Genomic DNA, 22,009 nt, shown 5'->3' on the forward strand with positions numbered 1-22,009 from the left:
TCTTTGATCTCCTCGTTAGTCCAGTGGTCTTCCAGTAGTGTGGGTTTCTATCTCCATGAGGTAGGAGAGTTCCTTGCCTTCTTTCTATGGTTTATTTCTAGTTTGATGCCTTCATGGTCAGAGAAGATGGTTGGTATAATTTCGATCTTGGTGTATCTGTTGATGTTTGTCTTGTGTCCCAGTATGTGATGGAGCCTGGAGAATGATCAGTGTGTGCCTGAGAAAAATTTGTACTCAGAATTTTTTGGGTTTAGTGTTCTGTAGATGTCTGTTATGCTCAAGCACTCTAGATCCTTATTTAGAGCTTTAGTGTCTTTACTTATTTTTTGTCTCATTGATCTATCCATTGTTGATAGTGGTGTGTTGAAGTCTCCTACTACATGTGTTTTCTCTGATGTCTGTTTTCATAGATGACAATAGTTGTCTGATATATTTTGGTGCTCCTTCATTTGGTGAGTATATGTTAATGAGTGTTATTTCTTCTTGAAGTATTGTCCCCTTGATCATAATGTAGTGACTGTTGGGGTCTCTTTTTACCTTTTTGAGTTTGAAATCTGTTTTATCTGATATAAGTATTATTGTTCCTGCTTTCTTTTTTGGTCTATTTGCTTGTAGGATTGTTTTCCATCCTTTAACTTTGAGTCTATTTTTATCTTTTGTAGTTAAATATCTTTCCTGGAGACAGCAAAAGGTTGGGTTTTGTTTCTTAATCCAGCCTGCAACTCTGTGTATTTTTATTGAAGAATTTAGTCCATTTACATTTAGAGTTAATATTGATATGTTAGCATTTGTATTTTCCATTGTGTTTGTCTTTCCTCTGGTTTTATTTATTTATTCTTTTAATAACTTTTTTTTTGTTGGCCTTCTTTCGTTGTTATTCATCCCTCTGTTGGTTCCGGCTTTAGGACTCCTTTTAGTATTTTTTGGAGTGGGGGTTTAGTCGTAATGAAATTCCAGAGTTTCTGTTTGTTTGGGAAGTTCCTTATTCTTTCTTCATAGAGGAAGGAATGCTTCATAGGGGAAAGAAAACTTTCTTGATTGGCATTTGTTGTCTTGGAGTCTGTTGACTATGTCCCTCCTCTCTCTTCTTGCCTGTAGTGTTTCTTCGGAGAAGTCTGATGTCAATCTGATTGGTTTTCCTTTGTATGTTATCTGTTTCTTCCCTCTTGTCAGCTTCATTATTTTTTCCTTGCCTTGGATTCTTGTGAGCTTTACTATTATGTTTCTTGCTGTATTTTTCCTTTCATCATGGAAGTTTGGTGTTCTTCTTGCTTCTTGAATGTCTATTTTCAGCTCCTTCATATTTGGGAAGTTCTCTTCAATTATTTCCTTGAATATTTTCTCTGTTCCTACGTCCCTCTTCTCTCCTTCTGGGATTCCTATAACTCTAATATTTCCTTTCCTCATGGAGTGAGCGAGTTCCCAAAGTCTTTCTTTGGTCTTTTTCCTTTGTACTTCTCTTTCCTTTTCTGTTTTAGTTCTTTTTATTTCTGTGTCTTCAAGAGTACTTATTCATTCTTCCATTTCATCTATTCTGCTTTCATTGCTTTTCCCAGAGTTCTTTAGCTCTTCCATTAATCCTTTGATCTTCTGCATTTCTTTTACTTCCCTCTTTAGGGACTCAATTTCATTCTTCTGATCATTGATTATTTTTCCCTTATCATTGTTTTCCTTTATGACTTCTGTCAGATTTTTAATCACGGCAATTTTAATTTCTCTTTCTGGAAGGCTCAGAAGTTCTTCCAAGTCACTGCCGTTGCCATCTGGTGGGTCGTTTTCTTTTTGTGGTGTGTCTTGCTCTTGAGGAGTTGCTAGGTTGCATGTAGTTTTTCTTCTCCCTGCTGCCTGTCTTCTAATTTGCCATATGCGTTGGGACACTGCGCTGCTGGTACTGACTGGCATTTTTTGGTGTGCTCTTTGTGGGGTTTTGGAAACTGTTGGTCCAAATGAGTCAAATACTGTTATGCCAGAAGTCTAGTGAGGCAGTGGTACTTTGAATATGTTAGTGGTTGCTGTCACAGAATATTTCCTCCTTCTATGTTTAATTACGAAGGCGTGTCTTGAAGTCCCACAAACTTCCCTTGAGGTGGGGCAGCTGGATTATACTCTGGGTTCCAAAAAAACTGCATCCCTTTCTGGGCTCCAACTTCCTCCCAGGCGGAACCAGGCTTGTGGGGGCCTTCAGCTCACCTCTGACTGAATAGGGAACCTTCCCCCTCTGGTTCCTCGGGGAGCCTTCTGCCAGATTCAAGCAGTCTTTTCTTTCTTTTTTTTTTTTAATAAAATATTCCCTAAATAGTCCTTCATTGGGATTTATGTAAGGATTTAGGAGGATCACAGATGTAATTGGTATTTTAATCACATCATATCAAGGGCACAAACTATCAGAATGACTTATGGTTATTTTTTTTTAAATAATAAATTTTATTTTTATATTCCCCATACAATTGCAACCCCCCCATTCTGACCCCAATCTCTCCCCTCCCTCCCTCCACCCCCCAAAAAGTGTCTCTGGTTCATAGTTTTTTGTTGATTTTGATTTTCGCTTCTTATAGTTGTTCATTTTCCTGGTCCCTTATTTACAGTCTTTATTGAAGAAAGTTCCCTGTTCTAAGATGGCGATGGGGGGATGCACTCCCCTGCGTGCCAGGTCTGTCCCGGCCATGGGTGCCGCCTCGGACTGCTGGCCAGAAGGAGCCTGGCGTAGGCGAACTTCCCAGCTCACATTTGGCTCTGCCCAGTGCCTTCTGCCAGTTTCAAGCAGTCTTTATTAAAGTAAGGTCCCTGTTCTAAGATAGTGATGTGTGTACACACTCCCCTGCATGCCCGGTCAGCCCTGGCCGTGTGTCCGCTCCCCCTCTGGGCTCGGACTGCTGGCCAGAAGGGGCCTGGCGTGGGTTAACTTCCCAGCTCACCTTTGGCTCCTCTGGAAGCCTTCTGTTGGTTTGAGGAAAGGTCCCTATTCTAAAATGGTGATGCAGGTACACACTCCCCTGTGCACCTGGTCAGCCCCAGCTGTGTGCTCACTCCCCCTCTGGGCTTGGACTGCTGGCCAGAAGGGGCCTGGCGTGGGCTAACTTCCCAGCTCACCTCTGGCTCTGCTGGGAGCCTTCTGAATGTTTAATTTAAATTAATGCTAATGGGGCTCAATACTAGGTCCACTAATGATGGTATCAGTGTTGCTTTATATAAGCAGCTTACAAGGACTTTGGATCATTTGACCTTTGCTTTTGGGGCAAGCAGGCAAACTAGGCACCCATCACTTCCTTAAGCCAATTGTTATAGGTTTCCTTGTGCCCGGCACAAACCCCTCCCCTCACAGCCCCCAAATAAAAGGTATGTTGAAATCCTGACCCTTAGTTCCCTGGAATGTGACCTAATTTGGAGGTAAGGTTTTTACAGAGATAATCAAGTTAAAATGAGATCAGTAGAGTAGACACTCACCCAGTATGACTGTTGCCCTTATAAAAAGGGGAAATTTGGACGCAAACAGATCCGTATAGAAGGAAGACAGAGAGGACACCATCTGCAAGCCAGAGCCGCCGGGAGCCACTGGAAGCTAGAAGAGGGGCTTGAAACAGATGGTCCCTCTCAGTCCTCAGAAGGAACTAACCCTCCCCACACCTGATTTCAGACTTCTAGCCTCTAGAACTGTGAGATGATCCAGTCCTTTTTTTTTAGTTTAAGCTGGAACTTGTTATATTAGTCCTAGGAATCTCAGGCAGACTCAGTGCTGGGAGGCAGTGTGCTGCTGTACTGCATATGTGACAACATGGAAGCGACTCTGGACCTGGGTGATGGGTAAGGGCTGGATAGCCAAAGCCTAGATTTCCTGGAGGAGATGTTGACAGAAATAAGAGCATTAATGGTGCTTCTGATGAGGTCTCAGGCAGAAATGAGGAACATGTTGTTGGGAACTGGCAGAAAAAGGATCCTTGTTATGAAGTGTCAGAGACACTGGCTGATTGTATTCTGTTGGATGGAAAATCAAACTTGCAAGTTAGAGTAAAATGTGAAAGGAAAGAGAAATTAAAGAAAGAATATTTTTCTACTGAGGTAACATTGGTTTATAATACTGCACGTCATTTGGGGAAATTGGTTCACACCTCTTCAGATGTATTTTACCACACCACACCCACCACCAAAGCACCATAATCTGACAGAAAGAATTGTTAAGCAAACTGGAACCAGAATGCAAAAGATTTGAAAACTTTTTAGTGTATATATATATATATATATATATATATATATGTGTGTGTGTATATATACACACACACACATACACACTGACTATATATATACATACATACATATATATATATATATATATATATATATATATATATATATATAGCAAAAAAATGAAGCTAACACCAAGAGTGTGACTAGACCATCATTTGCTGAATTAATTTTGGTGTGATTTATCAACCTAGTCAACTATCATAGGAGAAATGCTGCCAGGTTGGACAGATAGGGGCAGGGATGGGAGAAAAGGAAGGAAGAATTTTAAACTTGTAGGTTTCACTGGTGCTGAGGGTGTGGATCTGGGCCAAAAGGACAGAACATGGAGTCAAAGAGGATCATCCTAGAATCTTAAAATCTACTGAAGTTTGTTGCCATGGGTTCCCAGTGTGCTTCCATTCTGTCCTCCTGATTTCTCTGTTTTGTTATGGGAATACCTCTGAGTGTCCCACCTTGTATTTTGGAAACAGATAAGTTATTATCTGCTTTCACAAGTACACAAGTAAAGAGGAATTATGACCAGAATGAATCATATTTTGACTCTTACCCTTAACTGATTTGGATGAGTTAGCTAATGACATTTGGGATATTGCGGTGATGATGTATAGATGAGAATTTAGAGTTGCTGCTGGAATGATTAAGGTATTTGGGGATGTTAGATGGTTGGAATTCATTTTGCATGTGGGCATTGGTTTGAGGAAGGAGCTGGGCAAACTATTATTATGGGTTAATTGTGTCCCCCCCCCAAGAAAAAATATATTGGCTTCTTAACCCCCAGTTTCTAAGAATGTGACTTGATTTGGAGATAAGGTCTTTACAGAGTTAATCAAATTAAATTGAGGTCAGTAGGGTGTGTCCTAATCCACTAAGACTTGTTATCTTATCAAAAGGGGGCATTTGGGAATAGAGACTGACATAGAAAGAACACAATACACACACATACACACATGCACATGCGTGTACAAAGGCACACATACAGACGCAAATATCATGTGAACATAAAGGAAGACACCTAGGTCTTGAATTTGCAAACTAAGAAATACCAAAGATTGGCAACGCACCACCAGAATTCAGGAGGGAGGAATGGGATGGATCTCCCTCTAAATTCTAAGACCCAATACTGCTAAACTTGTTGAACTTCGATCTTCCAGACTAGGAGTATAAATTTCTATTGTTTAAATCACAACTGGTTAAGACTCTTTTAACTACAGAGACTTTGAAAATTCTGTACCATTGACCTAGGACTCTCTACTTTCCATCCCACTTCTACTGAGCCAATTCTTATTTTGTGGGTCTGCTAGACTTAAAAGGCCTACTTGGTGGCCATCTTGATAATGTAAAGTTCTGCATTCCAGTGCAGCGCAGAACAGCCCAGTCAATCAGTTATATGACCTCAAAGAATATAGTATACCAGATCCTAGGAGACTCCTTTCAATTAAACAAGAACAGGCACCTGGGACAATGGGCATATATCACAAGGCATAACTGGGAATGCCCTGGGGGCCATTGACATATATATGACTCTGCATTCCAGAGGCTGATCAGGGGGATGCCTTCTTGATAAGATTGGAACCATGGTGGGGGTATGGGTATGGTTTCCAACATAATAATGTTCATCAAGCACATAAAAAATACCTGGTCAGCAGACTCACTTCCCCTTGAAGCCCTAGAAGACATAAGCACATTTTCTTTGTTCTCCTACCTTGTATAATTGGTTCTATATGATTATTCTATCAATAAAGAGGTGAGGATTTTGCTCTTAGTGCAGCATCCTGCATTGTACCATCTGCTCCATGACTCCCGTTTCTTTGACAGTGTGGTGTTGCTGATGCAACACTATTTTCTCTCAATTCTCCATTTGGACTTTAGGTTTTTTCAAGAACTCTTCTTCAACTTCCCTGGGCTGGTTAGGTGCCCCAACTTTGTGTGCTCCTGCCAGCTCAACATTCAGCATACTCCCTAGTAACTGTACCTATGCCTGTTTTCACTGGTGAAATCATTGAGGACAGAGTAGTTTCTTAGTCTTCACTGTATTCAGGACATAGTTTCAAACACATAGAGGGCAGCTCAGAACTTTTTAGAATGATGGATGGAAAATGAACTCTAAACCTAAGAGATAAAAATAAGTATCTAGAATTAATCGGATTGTTAAATGACCAGGCATTTTTGTGTATTGAAAATAAAGTTTCTAAATATTTATAGATATGATAGTAATTTCCTAAGTGGGACACAATTGTATTTTTGATTACTACATCTGTCTGCCTTGAGTCATCCCTGGACTGCTTCCAGGGCTCACAGTTCCTTGTTTAAATATAGGATTTTAAATTTTCTGCACAAAGCAATATCAGCATGGCTAATTGACAAAGGAATCAAGTCAATTAATTAATGCCATAATACACAACTCTCTCTCTCAATCATGCGCGCGCGCACACACACACACACACACACACACACACACTCACAAAGAAGCCTGATTAGCTGACAGATGCAGAAGCTGGGATCAGAAGGACTGCATTTAAATTCTGACTTTGCTATTTTTCAGCCATGAGGCTTTGGTACCATGAGGCAGCAGAAGTGAACCAAGAATTTTCCAAACCTGATGAAAGTTGCAGGTCAAAAGTTACTCTGAAACTCACGCAGAATACATATGAGGACAAACACAACCAGGTAATCATACTCTGACGATTGGAAACCCAAAGCAGATTCTTCTAAGTAAACAGACAATAAAATGAACAAATCAAAAGAGCAAAAATAAGACTAACCATTGTAATAAAAACAAATTTATTTCATTTGATGACCCTTTTGTAATCTTCTCTGACTCTACTCCCCTCAATCCCTTAGAGAAAACCACTCTTTTGAAGTTCTGTGCATCCCAACAATCTGTTGGCTCCACCGTGACTATGAAGATAAGTGTAGCAAACAATATAAAATGGACAGTGTTCTGTCTGTTTATAGAGTGTAAATATATGATGCACTTCATTAGATGTTCTGCAATTTTCCTTTATACCTATGTTACTCATTGTGATTGCATTTAATTTTTATTGCATAAAAATTTCACCATTGTGTAAATGATATTTTCATCCATTCCACTTCAGATGGCATTGGTTAGTTTATAATCTTTTGCTATTACAGATTTTATACTACCCACCTCTTGTGAAGATAAACAGAATTGATCAGATGTAGCAATCTCCAAAATGGGCCATATACACTTGAAGAAGAAAGGCAAGTTAATCCACATGGGTGAAGGAAGAATAGGTGAGAAATTAATTTCTAATTTTTTAAGATTTATTTATTTATGCATACAAGAGCTGGGGTGTAAGCCAGAGGTGTGGCGGGTGAGAGGATTCACCAGAGAGAGTGGGAAAAGAACAGGCAGATCTATTGAAATATACTGCTGAGGGGAGCAGCAGGAGAGGCAGAGAGATCTGCTGTGCCATGTGGGTTTCTCCCTGGCCGACCAGAGATGGAACTTGTGCTGCAGTGACTGTTGATAATTTGATAGCACTCTTTAACCCCTGCGCCATCAGGGAGGCCCTAATTTCTAATTTTTAAAAAAGACATCATGTACGTTTTTCTGCTTTTGCATTTATTTAATAAGATCAATATGAGAAAAAAATCTAAACACAGATACATTTATAAATAAAAACAATAATTATCCTAAGAGTGCATGCTAACAATTAACTGGTAAGGAACATGACCCAGAAATCTGGAAACCACTAAGTCTAGGCAACTTCACCTTTATTAGATATTACTGAAGTTGCTCCTTTGTGGCTGTGCTAATCCATCCTTTTACCAGGAATGCAGATGAAGGCTATATTTTCCAGAAATCATTCAAATCACAGGGATTTTATATTGCTTAAGAATATAAGGGCTGGGCTTCCCCGGTGGTACTGCGGTTGAGCGCTGGGTTGCAAAGCTGCCCACAGCCTCTGCAGCAACGGTTCGATCCCGGCTGCTCCCCGGCCACCAGAAGAGGGTCCCACATGGCGCGCAGACCTCTCCTGCCACCCGCTGCTCCCCTCAGCAGTGTACTTCGGTCCTTCTGCCTGCTCTGCTCCCTGCTCTGGCTCTGGTGAATTCTCTCACCCTCCCGTGCTTCTGACTGTACCCAGTGCTTGTATAAATAAATAAATAAATAAATAAATAAATCTTTTTTTTTTATTTTTTTTTTAAATATTAAATTTTATTTTTATATTCCCCCATACAATTGCAAACACCCCATTCTGACCCCAATCCTTCCCCTCCCGCCCCCCACCCCCCAAAAAGTGTCTCTGGTTCATAGTTTTTTGTTGATTTTGATTTTCACTTTCTTATATTCATTTTCCTGGTCCCTTATTTAAGTTTTCTAGATTCCTGCTATGAGTAAGACCATCCGGTATTTTTCTTTTTCTTTTTGGCTTATTTCGCTGAGCATGATCCCTTCCAGTGCCATCCATGTTGCTGCAAATTGCATGTGTTTATCTTTTTTGAATGCTGAGTAATATTCCATGGTATATATGTACCACATCTTCTTGATCCAGTCATCTACTTTTGGGCATTTGGGTTGTTTCCAAAGCTTAGCTATTGTAAACAGTGCTGCTATAAACATAGGGGTGCAGGTGTTCTTTGGAATTGATGTTTCTGTGTCCTTTGGGTAAATACCTAGGAGTGGAATTGCTGGATCATATGGAAGCTCTATGTTTAGTAGGTCCAGAAATCTCCACACAGCTCTCCATAGTGGTTGGACCAGTTTGCACTCCCAGCAGCAGTGCAGGAGAGTTCCTTTTTCTCCACATCCTCGCCAACATTTGTTGTTGCTAGTTTTTTTAATATGTGCCATTCTCACTGGTGTGAGATGGTATCTCATGGTAGTTTTGATTTGCATTTCCCTGATTACAAGTGATGTTGAACATTTTTTCATATGTCTGTTGGCCATTTGCATTTCCTCTTCAGAGAAGTTTCTTTTTAGCTCTTCTGCCCATTTTTTGACTGGATTATTTTCTTTGTTGTTGCTGAGTCTCATCAGCTCTTTGCAGATTTTTGTGATCAGTCCTTTATCATTAGTGTTGGGTGCAAAAATTTTCTCCCAGTTGGTGGGGTTTCTCTTTGTTTTTGTTATTGTCTCTTTTGCTGTGCAGAAGCTCTTTAATTTGATGTAGTCCCAGCTGTTTATCTTTCTCTTCACTATCACTGCTTTGGGTGATGTGTCTGTAAAGATGTCTTTGATGTGCAAATCCCGTAGTGTTTCGCCTATATTTCCTTCTATGTATTTTATGGTTTCAGGTCTTATGTCTAGTTCTTTAATCCATTTTGAGTTGATTTTTGTGTATGGTGTGAGGTAGTGGTCAAGCTTCATTCTTTTGCATGTAGCGACCCAGTTTTCCCAGCACCATTTATTGAACAAACTTTCTTTGCTCCAATGCATAGTCTTTGCTCCTTTGTCAAAGATTAGTTGACCATAAATCTGTGGGTTTATTTATGGATTTTCTATTCGATTCCATTGGTCTGTATGTCTGTTCTTGTTCCAATACCATGCAGTTTTGATGATTATGGCTTTGTAGTATAGTTTGAAGTCTGGGAGTGTGATGCCTCCATTTCCTTCTTTTTTTTTCAGTAGAGCTTTGGCTATTCGGGGTTTTTGGTGATTCCATATGAATTTCATCAATAATTGTTCTATTTCTTTGAAGAATGCCATTGAGATTTTGATTGGAATAGCATTGAATCTGTATATTGCTTTTGGTAGGATGGCCATTTTAATAATGTTTATTCTTCCAATCCATGAGCAGGGGATGTCTTTCCATTTCTTTGTGTCTTCTTCTATTTCTTTTAACAGTGTTTTATAGTTTTCTTTGTATAGGTCCTTCACCTCTTTTGTTAGATTTATTCCCAAATATTTGATTTTTTTGTTTCGATAATAAAAGGGGTGGTTTTTTTGATTTCTTCTTCTTCAGATTTATTGTTTGTGTATAGGAAGGCTACTGACTTTTGCGTGTTGATTTTGTATCCTGCCACTTTACTGAATTGATTGATGAGTTGAATTAGTTTTTCTGTGGAGATTTTGGGGTTCTCTATGTATATTATCATATCATCTGCAAATAGTGATAGTTTGACTTCTTCTTTTACTATTTGGATTCCTTGGATGTCTTTCTCTTGTCTTATTGCTCTGGCTAGGACTTCCAGTATTATATTGAAAAGCAGTGGTGAGAGTGGACATCCTTGTCTTGTTCCAGATCTTAATGGAATTGCTTTCAGCTTTTCACCATTGAGAATGACACTGGCTGTTGGCTTGTCATAGATGGCCTTTATGATGTTGAGGTATGTTCCTTGTATCCCAAGAATTTCAAGGGCTTTTATCATGAATGGGTGTTGCACTTTGTCGAAAGCTTTCTCAGCATCTATTGATATTATCATATGGTTTTTATATTTCTTTTTGTTGATGTGTTGGATAACGTTGATTGATTTTCGGATGTTAAACCATCCTTGTGCCCCTGGAATGAATCCAACTTGGTCGTGGTGAATTATCTTATGGATACATTGTTGGATTCTGATAGCTAAAATTTTATTGAGGATTTTTGCATCAGTGTTCATTAGGGAGATTGGCCTATAGTTTTCCTTTTTTGTGTTGTCCTTATTCGGTTTTGGTATTAGTGTAATATTGGCTTCATAGAACGTGTTTGGTATTGTCCCTTCCTTCTCAATTTTTTGGAAGAGTTTGTGAAGGATAGGCACTAATTCGTCTCTGAATGTTTGGTAGAATTCATTTGTAAATCCATCAGGTCCTGGGCTTTTGTTTTTGGGGAGGTTTTTAATTACCATTTCAATTTCGCTGCTTGTAATTGGTCTGTTTAGGTGTTCTATTTCTTCTTTATCTAGCTTTGGGTGATTGTAGAGTTGTAGGAATTTGTCCATCTCCTCTAGATTGTTGAACTTGTTTCCATATAACTGTTCATAGTAGTTACTGATTATTCTTTTGATTTCTGCTGTGTCCGTTGTGATTTCTCCTCTTTCATTTATGATTCTGTGTATTTGTGCTTTCTCCCTTTTTCCTTTGTGAGCCTGGCTAGGGGTTTGTCTATTTTATTTATTTTTTCAAAGAACCAGCTCTTGGTTTCATTGATCTTTTGGATTGTTTTTTTATTTTCAATTTCATTTATTTCTGCTTTGGTTTTTATTATTTCTTTTCTTCTACTGGTTCTGGGTTTTTTTTGTTGTTCTTTTTCTAGATCTTTGAGCTTCGAGATTAGGTTGTTTCTTTGAGTTCTTTCTTGTTTTTTGATGTGAGCTTCTATTGCTATATATTTTCCTCTTATTACTGCTTTTGCTGCATCCCATACATTTAGGATATTGGTGTCCTCCTTGTCATTCAATTCAAAGAATTTTTTAATTTCTTCTTTGATCTCCTCGTTAGTCCAGTGGTCTTCCAGTAGTGTGGCTTTTAATCTCCATGAGGTAGGATAGTTCCTTGCCTTCTTTTTATGATTTATTTCTAGTTTGATGCCTTCGTGGTCAGAAAAGATGGTTGGTATGATTTCAATCTTGGTGTATCTGTTGATGTTTGTCTTGTGCCCCAGTATGTGATCGATCCTGGAGAATGATCCGTGTGCGCTTGAGAAAAATGTGTACTCCGTTTTTTTTGGGTTTAGTGTTTTATAGATGTCTGTTAAGCCCAAATGCTCTAGGTCCTTATTTAGAGCTTTAGTTTCTTTACTTATTTTTTGTCTTGTTGATCTATCCATTGTTGATAGTGGTGTGTTGAAGTCTCCCACTACATATGTGTTTTCTCTGATGTCTGTTTTCAGAGAGGACAACAGTTGTCTGATATATTTTGGTGCTCTTTCGTTTGGTGAGTATATGTTAATGAGTGTTATTTCTTCTTGAAGTATTGTCCCCTTAATCATAATGTAGTGACCATTGGGGTCTCTTTTTATTTTTTTGAGTTTGAAGTCTGTTTTATCTGATATAAGTATAGCTGTTCCTGCTTTCTTTTTTGGCCCATTTGCTTGTAGGATTGTTTTCCATCCTTTGACTTTGAGCCTATTTTTATCTTTTGTAGCTAAATGTGTTTCCTGGAGACAGCAAAAGGTTGGGTTTTGTTTCTTAATCCAGGCTGCAACTCTGTGTCTTTTTATTGAAGAGTTTAGTCCATTTACATTTAGAGTTAATATTGATATGTTAGCATCTGTATGTGCCATTATGTTTGTCTTTCCTTTGATTTTATTTATTTATTCTTTTAATAACTTTTTTTTTTTTTGGTCTTCTTTCGTTGTTATTCGTCCCTCTGAGGTTCTGGCTTTAGGATTCCTTGTAGTATTTTTTGGAGTGGGGGTTTAGTCGCAATGAAATTCCGGAGTTTCTCTTTGTCTGGGAAGGTCCATATTCTTTCTTCATGGAGGAATGAGAGCTTTGCGGGATAGAGTATTCTTGGTTGGCATCTGTTTTCTTGGAGTCTGTTCACTATGTCCCTCCACTCTCTCCTTGCCCGTAGTGTTTCTTCAGAGAAGTCTGATGTCAGCCTGATTGGTTTTCCTTTGAATGTTATCTGTTTCTTCCCTCTTGTCAGCTTCATTATTTTTTCCTTGTCCTGGATTCTTGGGAGCTTTACTATTATGTGTCTTGCTGTGTTTTTCCTTTCGTCGTGGAAGTTTGGTGTTCTTCTTGCTTCTTGTATATCAATTTTCAGCTCCTTCTTCGCATTTGGGAAGTTCTCTTCAATTATATCCGTGAATATTTTCTCTGTTCCTACATCTCTCTCCTCTCCTTCTGGAATTCCTATAACTCTTATATTTCCTTTCCTCATGGAGTCAGATAGTTCCCGAAGTCTTTCTTCATTCTTTTTCCTTCGTACTTCTCTTTCCTTTTCTGTTTTGGTTCTTTTTATTTCTGTGTCTTCAAGATTACTTATTCGTTCTTCCATTTCATCTATTCTGCTTTCATTGCTTTTCCCAGAGTTCTTTAGTTCCTCCATTAATTCTTTGATCTCCTGCATTTCTCTTACTTCCCTCTTTAGGGACTCAATTTCCTTCTTCTGATCTATCACTTTTTTAATCATGGCAATTTTAAATTCTCTTTCTGGAAGGCTCAGAAGTTCTTCCAAGTTGCTGTCGTTGCAATCTGGGGAGTGGTTTTCTTTTTGTGGTGTGCTTCTTTCCTGAGGAGTTTTTAGGTTGCGTGTGGTTCTTCTACTCCCTACTGTCTGTTTTCTAATTTGTCGTATGCGTTGGGACACTGTGTTGCTCGGACTGACTGACATCTTGGGTGAACTTCTCCGCTCCCCTCTGGCTCTTCCAGGAGCCATCTCTGTCTTCTGGGGGAGCTTTCTGCTGGTTTTAGGCAGTTTTTACTGAAGAAATGTCCCTGTTCTCAAATGGCGAAGCGGGATGCAGTCCCTGTGCCTCCGGTTTCAGGCACACTCTTCTGCGCACCCGGTCTGCCCCGGACGTGGGTGCCTGCTCCCTCTGTGGGCTCAGACTGCTGGTGGGAAGGGGCCTGGCGTGGAATAACTTCCCGGCTGGCCACTGGGTCCTCCAGAAACCTTCTGCCCTTTTCAAGCAGTCTTAAGAAATGTCCTGTTTTATAGGGTGTTAGTGACTTTTTTTTTCCTGGTCGCTAGGTGGCGCCAGAGATCTCTCCTATTGTCCTTGGGGGGCTGTTTTTCGCCTCCCCCCACCCCGTGACAGAGAACAGAGTGGGAATGGTAGGGTACACCTCAACAGCTTTGGGGTGCTGTGTCTGCCTTGTGCCCCACCGTCGTGGAGAAACCACGCCCCGAATTTTCGTGCCCCGGGTCTCAGTTCAAAGCCCTCAGTTCCAGGACGCGGGCTGTAGCCCAGTTCAGTGGCGCGGGAATGGCGCCTTTTGCACCGCTCCCGTGCCTGGGCGCCTGGTTCCTGCTCACTCAGGGAGGGACCTTCACCTCAGTGAGGACCTCCGCGCATCTCCCCGCAAGCCTAGGTCGTCTCCCCGCAAGCCTAGGTCGCAGGCGCGGGGACCTGGGCAGCCGCGATCCAGGTCTGCACTTGCTTTTCAAGCGCGCCGATTGCGCCGCTTTCCCGCGCCAGCTTACCGGCAGCCCGGGCTGTGTGGGCGTCTCCCGGGGTCTTTGTTCTTCTCTAATGGCGCCCGGAGCCGTTTGCTCACCGCCGCGGCGGATCCTGCAGGGTTCGCCTCAGCTCCCGTTCACGGGGTGTGGTGGCTGCAATAGTTCCTTTCCACTCACAGTCCCGCTTGCTGCGTCGTTTGTTCTTGTTGGCCGTTCTGGTTTGTTGTTTTCCTCCTCTCTGCCGGTCGGAGAGTGCCGCCTCTGTGGGCGGGGGAGGGGAGCAGGGTTCTGCGCTTCCCTCCCTTCTGGTCCTCTTTTATGGCCACTTTCTTCTTCGGGCAGTTTGCTGGCGTCACCCGTTTATCTTCCGTGTCCCAGTTCTCACTGGGACCTGCCGCTTTTCCTCCCTATTCACTTTTTTTAATGGGAGATCTTACTCGCAGCGTCTCCTCGCCGCCATGTTGCTCCAATAAATAAATCTTAAAAAAAAAAAAAAAAGAATATAAGGGCTTCCCTCCCAAGCAAATCACTACTGCTCAGAAATGACGCACTGTGTGAAACTGGATTATTAACATGCTACCAACATAAAACTCTTTGTGTGTGCATTTTAACAGTCAAGTAAAGTATCAGATCCCACTGGCACATATTGAATTCTAAGAAGAATTAGCATTATTATTATTTTAAAGTATATTCACATTCTCAAAGAGCAACGTTCTGTTCATGATCCCCAGGCTCGTCGTCAACATGTCTTAGTGCATTTATCATTTTTTTTCCTGAAAACTCTGAAAATACCGCTGCACAAAGCAGCAGCTGTCATATCAAGATATTTCAGTGATGTGATAATTTGTATTTAAAATTCCCTGGGATCCAGTGAAAAAGTCACGAAAATCTAAAGTCAGGGGAAGAAAAGGAAGCAAGGGATTTCAGAGCCCTGTGAGTCATAACCGCCAAAGACCCGCAGGACGGCAGCAAAGGGCGTGTGTGATGTGCAAAGCACATGGATTCTGACCAGCAGAGAACTTGCGCACTGACAATTAACATAGCACTTGAGTACTAGTAAAGGTACCCCAAAACTTGCACGTCAGAGACTCATCTGAGCTCTGACCATATCAGGCAATGAATATTTATGCAACAAATGTTAATTGACCCCTCCGTGTGTGCCAGGAAACACACTAGGTGCTGGAAGTGGATGGCAATTCTGTCCACGTAGCTGACATTTACCAAGCATTCTTATGTGGCAGGCTGTTTCTTAAATACCTATTTTGCATCCTTATGTTCTTCTCATGAGATTGATACTATACTCATCTTCATCGTCTAGATGGCAAATCTAAAAGTAAAGTCAATTAAGTGTTCAAGGTCACCCAGCTAATATGTGCTGGCGCTGTGACAGGAACCAAACTGTGTTGGTTCCTAAACCATGAGGCCATGTGTTGTCCTGGGAAAAAAGAGCACAGGGCAATTCCTAGCATCACAGAAATTGCAGTCTAGTTAGAGAAATAAACACACAGATAGAAGATTGTAAAATGTAGTCAAGTGAGATGGAGGAGCATGGGTGAGAAGAGCTCTTAAGAAATGGAGCATTTGCCCTGGATCTTGAAAGACAATCAGAATTGGAGGAATGGAGGAGAAAGGGAAGGTTATTCTGGGTGGAGGGAGTAGCAATGCAAAATCACGGGAGCATGACAAAATTTGTAAGGAAAATGGATGAATCATTTTTCACCTTCTGCAAAACAGACAGCCCATACCTTAAAATGCTGTGTTTTCCACCATTCGGACATCTAGCAAACAACAGATGGAGCTTGAATTTGCAACCATATATGGGTTGTGTGGCTCTGGGCACTTAACAGTGTAAAGAGGGCTGGGCAGTGGGGTTGCTGATCTGCCCTCTGAGTGTGGAGTCTCTTGCTCTGTCTGCCTGTCTGTGTATACGGTCCCCTGTCTCACCATTAAAAGACTGTGAAATCTACCAAAGCTTTCTCTTTTTATCTGTGAGAACTGACAATGAACCTACCCAGCCTGGGATGGTTGATCTATGTGAATAAAAAATAATCAATGTAATGAGGGGACAAGTAAGAAGTGGCTCTAGAAAAGTCAGCAGAGACAATTCACAAAGGCCTTAAATGTCAGGTTAAAAGGCACCAACTGTTTACAGCTGGCTGTGGAGAACTATTAGTACGTTTTGAAACAGGAGTAAGACATAGATAGTGTTACAAAAATTTCTTTAATCTACTCATAAATTTCTCAGAACTCCTGCCCTGGGGACGATATCACAGAAAAACTCATACAAATCCTTATGTAGGTAGGACCCTGGCTCAAGTCAAAGTTAAGGTCACAAGTCCCAGGGATTTTCATCAGGACATTTTTAGCCTTAGAGGAATAGAAGGAGGTTGCTGAGAAAAGTCCTCCAATTCCCATTCCTGTAATGGGTCAGAAGGACATGACTGATCTAGGCTCTGAATTCCTCAGTTGCTTGGGTAGAAGCAGAGAAACTGGCGAAGAAGTCAGCCTCACACTGGCACAGGATCTATTTTAGGGACAACAAACTTGAGCCAAACCCTTGGATGGGCATCATGGTTACAACACCATGTGTATGCTGCAGAAAAGAGAATTCTTCTAGGGAAAGGGAAATTTTCAGATTTCTCATAAACAGGTATCTCTTACAAAGAGAAATAAGGAGTTAAATTTAGCCTGCCTCAATTATATGGCTTCTAGACTGACTTATAAAAGTCAGAAGACTTTATGTAAATTATATGCACTCTTTCTTATGGCAAAAAGTCTCTGTGACTCTTCTGGCAGAGGGTGCCCACCATTAGCCTCAGGGCTGAACAGCCAGGCCCAGGTGGGCAGGCCTTGCCTGCGGTGAGTTGTCTAAAGAAAATTTATTGGAAATTGTTTCCTGAAGAGGAGGCCATCTCTGTGCTCCTCAGTGAATGATGCAATCTCCTGCTCAGTCATGATCGGGCCTTGCCTCTTTGTACAGATGCTGGATTGGCTTTTTCCTTAGTACTCTGCCTTCCCTTTCTGCTAGGGATCAGCTGAAACATCAGAGAGATTGCTCAGAGAAAGCCCATCTGTCATAAGGAGAGATAAGTAAGGGTTTCATCACAACCCTGGATGTAATACCCCCGAAACAGGAAAACATCTAAGTGGAGGAAAAGAATGTATGAGTATGGAGACCATACACAGGTTAAATGAAGGGTATCTGGGTGCATGAGCTGGGCTGAGCTTTCATATAGCACAGGCACCCTGTTAGAAGCTCTTATGCATTTTCCCATTAACCTACAGAGCACTGTCAAATGGGGCCAAGGGGTACTGTTGGTCTAAACTCCCCAGTTTTCTTCTGCCTTCACAATGGAATCTCAATGTTATATGAGTGTGGAATAAAGACTGCATTCCTCAAAATCTCTGTTGTCAAGGGAGGCCATGTAGCAAATTCTATCTGAAGATCTGTAAACTCAAATGCTTTGTATGACTTCAATTGTCCTTCTAGGCAGTATTCTATAAGAGAGGGGGTGAAATCCCTACAGTATTCCTTAGTCCTTCTTGCCAGCTGAAAATGAGATATGGCAAAGGGTACTTAGCCACCACATTAGGCCATGAGGTGAATGCTTCCTAATGTTGGTGGCAGAGCACCAACAAAGAACGGCTTGGAGCCCTAAAGATTGTGAAACCACCCTGCCAGCCTTGGACTGCTTGCTTGTAGATTTTTCGTGAGATATTAAATTTTATCTTGATTAAGCCACTTTGAATTTGACTTTTTTTGCATTCATAGCCAAAGCAAACATTAATCTATAACAATATAGGAACAAAGCTCAGAGAGGTCAAGTGACTAACCCAAGGTGACACTTAGCTGCAAAACCCAAACTCAAACACAGGTCTGCTTGATTTCAAAGCCTGTCCTCTTTTCTCTAATAATGGTGACTCAGTGACAGCTACCATTTGTTGAGTGCCTACTATGTGCCAGGCACTGGAAATTTTCATTAAAACTTATCTGATTTGAACCTAAATTCTGCTACAAGCTCTATGCAGAAGCTAAGCCATGGTAATTAATCTCCTAATTTGTAAATGGACTCAGACATAGGGGTATTGGGAAAATTTAATGAGATCCATCCTGGAAACCAAGTGCTAGGTATGTTGCTTGTACCAGAATAGGTCCTATATGGACTGAATGATCTTTATCTGGATCTTTAGTGTCCTATCGTAGGTTGAGTACATAATAGGCATCTAACTGCATGTAAGCCAGTAATTCCTAGACTTTCTTGAGAGAACAAGATAGACATGAGTGAATAGATTCATTGACTGGTAGGGCAGTTTCACAATTTTCAAGGACCCAAGCCCTTCTGTCTGGCTATTGTGCTACCATTAATAAGAAACTTTTAGTTCATGGCCCAATATGGCTGCCTAGCTTCAGTCATCATGTCACTCAAGAGAACACTTATTAAGCACCTAATGCATGCACTAGCACACAGGTTACTGACAGGGAAATCACAATTCTTGGTAGATGAGAAGTACGTGGTGAGAGTCGCAGAGGCTGGCAGCACATGGAAGAAGCTGTGTGAGGGGAACATGTTTGCCTGTCCAAACTGTAACATGCAACCTAAGGTGACCACACAACACAAATTTGGTGACTCTGCATTATAATGTCCCCTGGAGGCATTCATCTCTGGTTCCTAGAGAGGTGGAATTTTGACAAGGTCAGAAGAAGGGAAAGGTTTCCACAGGCACCATGAGAAAAGGCCCTCTCTGCCCAGGGCACCACCTGGTGAAAGAGAATAGAAGTCACAAGTCTATAACTAATAAACACCACCTATCCAGATCTACTTTTAAATAATCAAAAGGCACATTAGAACAAGCATTGTGTGGTGGTAGCAAGAACAGAGAATCTGGAGTCCAAAGACTTGTGTTCGAAGCTTAACACTTCAGTTTACCATCTGGAAGACTTCACTCAAGTCAGGGAATTGCACATTTTGGTTTCTGCAGCTGTTTATTAGGGATTAATTAAATACCTAACTTTCTGTTGTGAGGATTATGTTAAATAACATATGGGAAGGCACCAGGCAAATGATATTTAGCAGCAAGGACTTTGCCATCAGACTGACTCTCTGAGCTTCTTTTCCTCTTCTGGACAATACAAAGGTGTTCAGATTTCCAGCAAAGCATGGGATTCCCTTCAAAAATGGGGTAAAGCAGTCCCTTCAAAAATGGCAGCCACAATCCTCATCACCATGTTTTCCAACATCTGGAATCAAAACTGTTCAGCTTAGATTTTTCAGTCTATTCAAAAGAACAAACAAAAACATTACTTAAAGGAAGTTGGGAGGCTAAAGGAGCGCATACATGCATGCACACACACGTGCACACACACAATGCACACCACAGAGGCCAGTGGGTCTAGACAGGCCTTGCACCTCTGCCAGGAAGCAACGGTTTCCCTCCATCTGCAAGAGAAGCAGCAAGAGGCCCCTTCTCGCCCAGTCATAGCTGAGCCAATGAGAGCACAGTAACCTACCAGTGAGAAGTCACTCATCTTGGACCTACCATTTCCCTCTGATGAACTCCTGGTTTCCAACAGTCCCGCTAAAACCTATACAAGAGGGTTTTTGTTTTTGTTCTGAGGGCAGAGAGGATGTTTCACCAGGAGATCACATTTCCTAATTGCTTTTCTGTTGCTTCCCACTAAACCACTTTTTTTTTTTATAATAATAAATTTTATTTTTATATTCCCTATACAATTACAGCCCCCCAATTCTGACCCCAATCTCTCCCCTCCCACCCCCGCCCCCTTAAAAGTGTCTCTGGTTCGTAGTTTTTTGTTGATTTTGATTTTCACTTTCTAATAGCTGGCTGTTTGTTGTTTGAGGTCAACAATTTCAAAGGGAAGATGGAACAGATAGTGCAGGCAAACCCACAGCGATCCTTGGGTGCTTTTGCTTGAACTGCCTTCCCACCATGTGCATCCTTGAAGGTTCCTGCAGAGAGTTGCCTTTTATGTCCCTTGGAGTGTTTGAACAAAGCCTTAAATAGTGCATTGAAATGGGCAGGAAGAAGAGGAAATCATAGGGAGAAAATAAAATGGCAAGAACCTATTAGGTGCTAGGAGTTTTATTAGTGTTCTCAGAGACTAGAATCCCTGAAATTGGTAGTACTAAGTCCATATTATAATTAATAATAGTAACAACAATAATAGTAACAATAAGAGTTATTGTGAGCATCATTGATATTTCTTAAACATTCACCTTGTGTCAGGCTTTATTACCTCACCTGTGTGCGAGCTTTATTTTGTTTTAAATGATTCAATCCCATAAAAACGTCAGATGCTAGGTCTGTATCACTATCTTACAGATTGGGAGACATGTGTGTACTAACAGAAAAGCAGAAGTTCACCTTGTTTGCCATTATGCAGTGGTGTTGAAAGCAACATGAGGGAACTTGCAAAGACACACAGGTAGTAGTGGTGCAGTGGAGACCTGGCCCCTGATTAGAAAGAACAAGCTCTTCCCCTCTTCTGAGAAACATGGGCAAGAAGGACAATACTGTTTCCATTTCAGTTTTATAACAGTTCCAATGGGTAGGTGACCAAGAAAATTGAGGTTCCCAATAAGTTCACTCTGATGGAGCCTCACTTTAGAAGTGGAACCTGGTAATGAGTTTGGGCTTCACTTTCGGTGTCATGGGAAGCCATGACACCATTCACTTGGAGAAGAGTGAACCAGAAAGTGACACATTTTATTAAGACTTTTTAAAAATCATTTGGGTGGTGCTGCAGAGAACAGACTGCAGGAGTGGGAGCAGGACTGTTAATTATATATTGAAAAGTTTCTAATTGCCTTCTAAGAAAATTAAGATACTCAGATAAAGTCTCCTTGAGCTCTGCCCCCTCCCTAATCCAGTTTTCTGGTCCTGGAGGAAGCCTTATTTTTGATTGGTGGTGGTGACCACTCACCCCCAACTAATGTGTGAGAACCTCTCACATTAGTTGGGGGTGAGGGAAGGCAGCTGGACCACTTTGTGCAAGGCAGGCAAGTGGAACGGGGGTCAGGGAGGATAAACACTTAGTCAAACTCCAACCCAGGGTAGATATTGCTACCAGTCCGAGTAGAAGGCCAGATCACTCCTCCCAGGACTCAGCCGAGCAGTGGAGAGTGGACAACTCAGAAGGGCCCAGGGGTTGAAGAGGAAGATGTCAGTCATGGTTCTAAGCACCCTGTATGTGTTTATTGAAATCTGACCACCTGACAAGGCCAGTGCAGTCATTCCCACTAGTCAGAGGAGTTGTGTTCCAGCGGTCTCTGGGAACACTGGATTCCTGAATTCTGAACTGCGACTCCTGTGGAAACACTAAGTTAGGGCTCTACAAGCCACTTTTGTCAAACTTTTTTTTTAATGTTTCTGTTTAAAGAAAGACTAATATTTATTGTTGAATCATTAATATTGAACTTGCAGTCAAGAGCACTGTAACTAAAGCCTGAAAAAAACTTATTTACAGATCACATTTTTTTGTCTATAAGGCACTTCCCAGCCTTCTTGTGTTTAGGAAAACCAGACAGCCCATTTAAACAGTGAAATGCCCAATAGAAAGCTCTAAAAAATGGCACTGAATATACTGCAAAAGGCCACTGTTTGCAGTAGGAGAGTTGAAGAAAGGAACCAGAGCCCTTTGTTTGACCTCAGCTGGGAATGTGCTCATCAGGGGACTTAGTGTGTTTTCAGGGACTTACATTTTTCTCCATTCTGCACCTGTCCATGAAT

This window comes from Talpa occidentalis, unplaced genomic scaffold, assembly GCF_014898055.3.
Source record: "Talpa occidentalis isolate TD23 unplaced genomic scaffold, MPIMG_talOcc4v2.1 talOcc4.9, whole genome shotgun sequence".
Lineage (NCBI taxonomy): Eukaryota > Metazoa > Chordata > Mammalia > Eulipotyphla > Talpidae > Talpa > Talpa occidentalis.